Source organism: Benincasa hispida, chromosome 1, assembly GCF_027475165.1.
Source record: "Benincasa hispida cultivar pf3 chromosome 1, pf3_genome.v1.1, whole genome shotgun sequence".
Taxonomy (NCBI): domain Eukaryota; kingdom Viridiplantae; phylum Streptophyta; class Magnoliopsida; order Cucurbitales; family Cucurbitaceae; genus Benincasa; species Benincasa hispida.
The window spans coordinates 50,218,299-50,225,535 of NC_143478.1; the positions used below are offsets into that span (position 1 = coordinate 50,218,299).

Here is a 7,237-nt window from a genome sequence, read left to right on the forward strand (position 1 = left end):
TTTTGGTCTTTTGCCTTTACTATTGTTGTGTTCCTTATAAATCGGCTTCCCTCTACTAATCTCCAACATATCTAATCGTTTGAGAAGCTTTTCAATCAACTACCTGATCACAAACACCTTAAAGTATTTGGTTGTTCATGTTTTCCCTTACTTAAACCATATACTTCCAAAAAACTCCAACCTAAAATTTCTAAATGTGCGTTTATTAGATACCCTTGGGAGTACAAAGGATACTTATGTTACAACATGAGCAATGGTAAACTTTTTATTTCTCATCATGTTATCTTTGATGAAACTTCTTTTCCTTTCTCCTTACCTTTTCCCTTTCATCCATCTCAGTGTCTTCCAAAACCTATCGTCCTTTCTAAACCTCAAACTATTCTTATATGTCGCCTTTACCTGTCATCCTCAATTCTTCTGAAGTACCACACTATCATAGTGAAAATTTGAATAGTCTTGATTCTATCAATAATAATATTTCCCTCCCCGTTACTAATGATATACTAATTGATGTTGAGCAACCAGCTTCTATTGATGGTAATCCCTTTGTTGTTGGGACTGAAAGTAATATAGTTCTTAATACTTGTGTTGATGCTTCTATTGATACACATGCCTTCTTTACCAGTAAATAATCATCCAATGTAAACTCGAGCTAAGTCAGATATTTAAAAAAGGAAAGTGTTTTTGGTAGCTACAAACTCAAATGAGTTATCTTCTGACATTTAACCATCTTCATTTTCTCAAACTTCTAAACATCTAGTTTGGTAGAAGGCTATGCAAGAAGAGTATAATGCTCTGATAAATTAAGACAACTGGTCTCTCACCACTTTACCACCTAGAAAAATAGCAATTGGTTGCAAATGGGTATACAAGATTACGCGTCATCCTTGAAGTGTGGCTCGTTATAAGGGATGTTTGGTTGCTAAAAGCTATCATTAGGAAGCCGGAATAGATTATGATGAACTGTTCACCCTTTTTGTTATGAAACCAACAGTTAAAATTATTTTAACCTTGGCAGCCCATTTTGGATGGAATTTGCGACAACTTGATGTTAAGAACACCTTTTTATATAAAGATCTTTGTGAGGAAGTCTTTATGAAACAACCTCAAGGGTTTGTCCAACAACCTAATCTTGTTTGCAAACTCCTAAAATCACTATATGGATTAAAGCAAGCTCCTCGGGTATGGTTTGAATGCATTACTTCTCATCTACTAACATTGGATTTTGTTTCTTCTGTTGTTGAATCTTCACTATTCATTTGTAAAGTTGGGTTATCTATTACATATCTATTACTATACGTTGATGACATTATTATGACTAATAGCTAGTGACCCTTTATATGTTAATGAGTTGGTGATGAAATTGAAACTCCAATTTGATATGACTGATTTAGGAGCTCTCAAGTACTTCTTGGGCTTTGTAGTTGTTTCTACATGTGCTAGAATTTCTATTACTCAAATGAAGTATGCTAAAGATATTTTGTAGTGTTTTGGAATGACAGGTTGCAAACCTTGCAAAACTCCTATTACATTATCTATTTTAATGAAGCTGGTACTAAAACTTGTTCTCTTGAAGATGGTACAACCTATAGAACCATGGTTGGTGCTTTACAATATTTAACTTTTACCCGTCCAGATTTAGCATACATAGTCACCAAATTGTCTCAGTATATGTATTCCCTTGCTACATCTCATCTAGCTATTGTCAAATGAGTGTTAAGATACATTGTTGGTACTCTGTCACATGGTCTTTTGTTCACAAAGTCATATTCCAGACTTCCTTTAACTGCCTTTTCTGATTCAGATTGGACTGCAAAGAAACAAAGCATTGTTTGAAGAAGTTTTATAGAAGCCGAATACAGGGATCTAGCCACTACAGCAACTGCTTCAAGATCTGAAAATTTGTGGTTCTATTCCTCCCCTAATTTGGTGTAATAACTAATCAGCCATTCAGTTAGCTCATAATCCTGTGTTTTTGGGTGCACTAAACATGTTGAAGTAGATTATCACTTTATTAGAGAGAAAGTTGTTCGACATGATCTTATTCTGAAGCACATCTCTACTCAGTCTCGGCTTGCTGACATTTTGACAAAATCGTTAACTTGTCCTTTTTTTTTTTTTACGTTCCAAACTTATGTCTTTATCAGAGTCATAAGTTTGCGAGAGGATATTATCTGATGTATACAAATCAGTTTTTGTTCTGTTAAAGTTATTGGGCTTTTGTTAAGAATAGTAGTTGGGCTTTTGGGCTTATAAATATCATTTGTAATACTGATCTAAATTAATGAGAAATAATACATTCTTTCTATGATATTTTCATGAATTCTCTCAAAAAGTAGATAGAGGGGAAGATGAAGTTTCTTGATAAATGTGGAAAATATAAAAAAAATGAAAAGATAGAGTTACTCAATAAATGTGAAAATTCTTATCATTGAAGTTGAGTTGTTTACACCACGTTAAGAAGTTGGTGGGCTAAACGACCCCGACGTATTTTATAAATATCCTAAATTTTGAATTATTTTCATGAAGAGCTTTTAAGATTAATTTTTGATTAATTTATTTTTTTCACTATTAAATCTAGATTTTCAAAATTTATAACTATTTATTTGTTTACATAATCTCGAATTTAACTTGTTTTTTATATTAATGATTTTCGGTTACTTAGCTTTTAATGCATAATCTTTTTTTTTTTTTTTTTTTTAATGTTTTCCTTTATTTTATAAATTTTTAATACAAGATATATTTGTTTCTTCTCTACTTTGTTCAATCAATCATAAATTTTCCTTTTTTTTTTTAATAGATTTCATATTTTGACTTAAAATTTAGATACAATAAGTTGAATTGCATGAATGGAAGGTTAAAAATCTTTGTTTTCATTTGCATTTTCATTTTTATATATACATACATATATACGCGTCTCCCTCTCACTCCGAATTTTGATCTTCATCATCATGAAATTTTCTGTAGGGATTGAGATGAGATTCTCGCAGAGAATTCGAGGGGAAGTCTCCGTTTGTTTTATTTATTTATTCATTTTTTTTGAAACTTTTAAAGTTATTCTCAACTAAATGAAATTTTATATATTAAATGAGTCATTTTCAATACATCTTTTATTCAAATAAAACATTATAAAATTTTCTAATAAAATAATATTTTATGTTCAAAAATATAATTAAAATATTTAATCTCGTAATTTTTAAGAGTTAAAATTTTAGCACTACAATATTATATTCTAACTATCAATTTAAATATTACAATATTCATGGTCTTAAGAATAATAAAGCCTTTAATATTAAAACATCTTTATCTAAGATCTGTATTAAAGTATGAAAAATTTGAGATGAAAATTAAAAGAGGACTGATTTTTGAAACTTTGATTTTTTTTTTTTATTTTAAATTGAATATTATATATATATTATATATACAAATTAACTTCATACTATGAATGTATATATATGGAATTTGAAATTTTATAGAAAATGATTGTATTATGTAAACATTCATGTATATATGTATATATATGTATACGTGAGTGTAATATTTTATCGGGATTAGGAACGGGGAATATAATCTCATCTTCATCTCCGTTTAGTCAACATGGATAAAATTTTTCTCACTCCCTCCCCATTCGTTGTTTAATCGGAGATTTCCTATTCCATTCGAGGTGGGTCCCACGGATCCCGATTTCGCATAGTAAATGAACATCTTTATATATATGAGGTTTGTTATATATATATATATATATAAGTTTATTTCAAATATATTTAGAATAGTAAATATTTAAAGTTAGTTATGTAATATGTATCTCATTTTTTAATTTTAGTCTCATTGCTTTTAAGTTATATATTCCACATACTTTGTCATGTATGCACATGTATTTTAGTTATTTCACAAATATATACCCCATATCATATAATTTTCGTATTTATTAATTATAATAACAATGTTAACATGTGATAAATTAGGGCATAATTATAAAAAAAAAATAAAAATAAAATACAGTTCATTAACATTCTTAGATTATTTGAAAATTGTAAACAAAAGACAGAAAAAAACCGTACATATAATATGTACTACATTCTCATACAATTGTAATCTCCTAAATTGCAGATTTGGTTGGTGACAAGAGCGACCAGCATTGATGGTGGCACGAGGTTGGCCGAGTAGATCTGAATATGTACTCTTATACATATTTTTTTAAGGGTAAATATCAATTTATACCCTTAAATTTTGGGTGTTGTATCAATTTAAATCCTGAACTTTGGGGATTATATCAATTTAAATCCCAAACTAATAATCTTATCAATTTAAACCTTGAACTTTTATAAGTGCATCAATTTAAAACCCTGAAATTTCATAACTGTATCAACTTAAACCCCCCATTATATTTTATTTGGATACACTTATGAATGTTCAAGACTTAAATTGATATATTTATGAAAGTTCAGAATTTAAATTGATACAAATCTTAAATTTTAGGGTTTACATTGAAACGATCCCCAAAGTTTAAGGTTTAAATTGATACAATTCTTAGTTTAGGGTCTAAATTGATTCCGTCCCCAAAATTTAAAGGTATAAATTGATATTTGCCATTTTTTTATTTCATTATTCGTCTACTTCTTTGTATACTCACTTGTGAGGATGTGTCGTTCTTTTTTCTATCTTTGTTCTATGTGTTTTTTCCTTATGAATTGTCCCGTCGTTAGAAGTTGAGATCATCTTTTTGTTGTTTTCAGCTCTTTTTTTTTTTTTTTTCGCCTTCATTCATGTGTGCATATTGTCGTTGGTGTTGTTTATCGAAGGCGATGGTGGCCCTGGCCATCAACTTCAGTTGGGCTCATTAGAGAAGATGGATAACAAAGAAAGGGGATTGTCACAAGAGATGAGAGAGTTTAGAAAAGAAGATTATAAAATCATAAGTAATCTATAATATGTTAAGGATTTGTGAAAAACATTTTTGGACCAAATTGCCCATTTAGAATTTTACTTATTACAGCTTATGTCATTTTACAAATTATTATTCACATTATTCAATCATTTTATAATATAATTAATCATTTATTATTTGTAATCGTTACGAAATTTCCATTTTATAATATAATTAAAATTCGATCTAGTAAATTATTTTTAAAGAACCTACACACATTTGTTTTTCTTTTGTGAATAATGATGGAGAGACACAGATTAAATTAACATTGATTAATTTTAAAGCCACCCAACCACCATTAGATCATTTTTAAGCTAAAAAAAAGAAGTTACAATATTTTCATTAGTAAAAAAATAATAGTCGGCTTAATACATGTATTGATAATCATCGATGAGTAAAATAAAATAAAATAAAATAGTAGAATATCAACCATTTAAAATTTCATTATTTAAAAAAATTGATTGATACATTTAAAAAAAATTAAAATACTATTGCATAACTCCTCAATTTCTACAATGACCTATTAATAATGGGCTATTATTTGTCATCCATTTGATCACAAAATACATAGCTTCATCTTATATCTTTACTATTTTTTTTTTTTCCTTTGGTTTGAAGTGATGATTACAATGGTGACAAATCGGTGATCCTAGAGTATTAATTAGAATGAAATGTATGAGATTCTACTTATTTAAAAAATTGTATAATGTAAATGTCTTATATTTCTCATTTGATTTTAATATCTTTATAGTTATTTATTTATTGACTTTATTATTAAAAAAAAAAAAAAAGAAAAAAAAAGAATACAATAGAGTCTAAACAATGCCTTATCACGAGATCTGATGATAATGCAAAGACGTTGTTCGACGTTTTATTTTTCAAATTATCATCTTTAGTTGCACATCTAGTAAGTGGTTTAGCAATTATATTTCTTTACTTTTTTGTGTTGAAAACCATGAATATTACACTATTATTTGAAGAAATCCAACCACCTACAATAAATGAGTACTCTATAATTCTTCATCAGTCTTCTTCTTGAAGTGACCTAATTCAATTAGATTTCACTAATATGAAATGTGATCAATAATGTTGTCGTTTTGAATGTGTTTTATTTTAATGATTATTCGTATTTATACTTTTTTAATTATTATATTTCTAATTTCATTTTTTTTATTGATTTTGATACCAAATATCACGGTCGTACTTCTCCAACCGTGCGGTACCATGATTCATCCATGATCATGATTAGCCTTAAGGAATGCTCAAGTCCCAATTCACTTTTTGCTCGACTCTTTGAAACTTCGTCGGACCATGGGCGAGGTTATTCCATTCTCAACCAAATTGAACTCATGCGGAATTGAACTTCATTCAGCCATACATGTTGCCCATACGTGTATTTTTCCTCATGTGCGACTCTAGCCAACTTGCCTCTACGCTAGGCCAAGTATTGAGGCTCAACCTTGCCCATATATGAGGCTAAGGTCATCACAATGAAACGTCACATCTCTCTTCGTCATCTTTCTCCCGGTGGTCTCGTAGTTTATAAATATTTTGTACACATTGTTACTAATAAAATAAATGTTATTTTATATGCTTTTACTCAAATCCAATAAACTAAGATCCGTGGTTATTTCATGTAAAACCATGTATGTGAGACATACAAGTGGATCATGCCTTAAGTAATAACCTAAATGATCTGTAATATAAAGATAAAGGAGGGATACCTTATGTGGATTGTAAAGTGTTGTAAAGTGCTACAAATGGTCTGATCCTGACCATTCATGTGGAGGAGACATGCGAACGAGGGTGTCCTATTCAAAGAGGGGGTGCAACACGAGGACTTCCCAAGTGGTCACCCAACTTAGTACTACTCTCGCCCAAGCACGATTAACTGCGGAGTTCTGATGGGATCCGGTGCATTAGTGTTGGTATGATCGCACCCGACATGGAATGCGCACAAATTCCATTTGAGCCATGCGGGAGGCGTCGCGCGGTCCTTTGATTAGTATGGGTGAGAATGGCCAGATTGCCAACTCAGCAAGCCCACTTTTTTGGGGATTCGTCTAATTGGGGAGCTGAAAACTCAGCTACACAGGATGAAATTCACTCCTTCCCCGAAGCATGGGTAAGTAGATAAATTGCTCCCTTAAGGGTTGATTCCAAGTCTTAAACATAGTGGTCACACTCTCTCTTCTGGAGAGAGGATTCAGTCATAGTAGGACTATGACTTATTGTTCATTGGAAGAATCAGTGGTACTTAAGCAATTAGATGTAACTACAGGGGCAAAACGGTTGGCCCAATTGTACTTA

The 7,237-nt window shown here is 30.4% G+C and overlaps 1 non-coding gene across 1 annotated transcript; it reads right to left on the reverse strand.

Annotated features, from left to right (window-relative positions):
• Positions 1–6,750: 6,750 nt before the first annotated feature.
• LOC120070364 (5S ribosomal RNA) lies at positions 6,751–6,869 on the reverse strand. Its single transcript, XR_005479860.1, has one exon. It is a non-coding gene; the product is annotated as a 5S ribosomal RNA (ribosomal RNA).
• Positions 6,870–7,237: the final 368 nt, after the last annotated feature.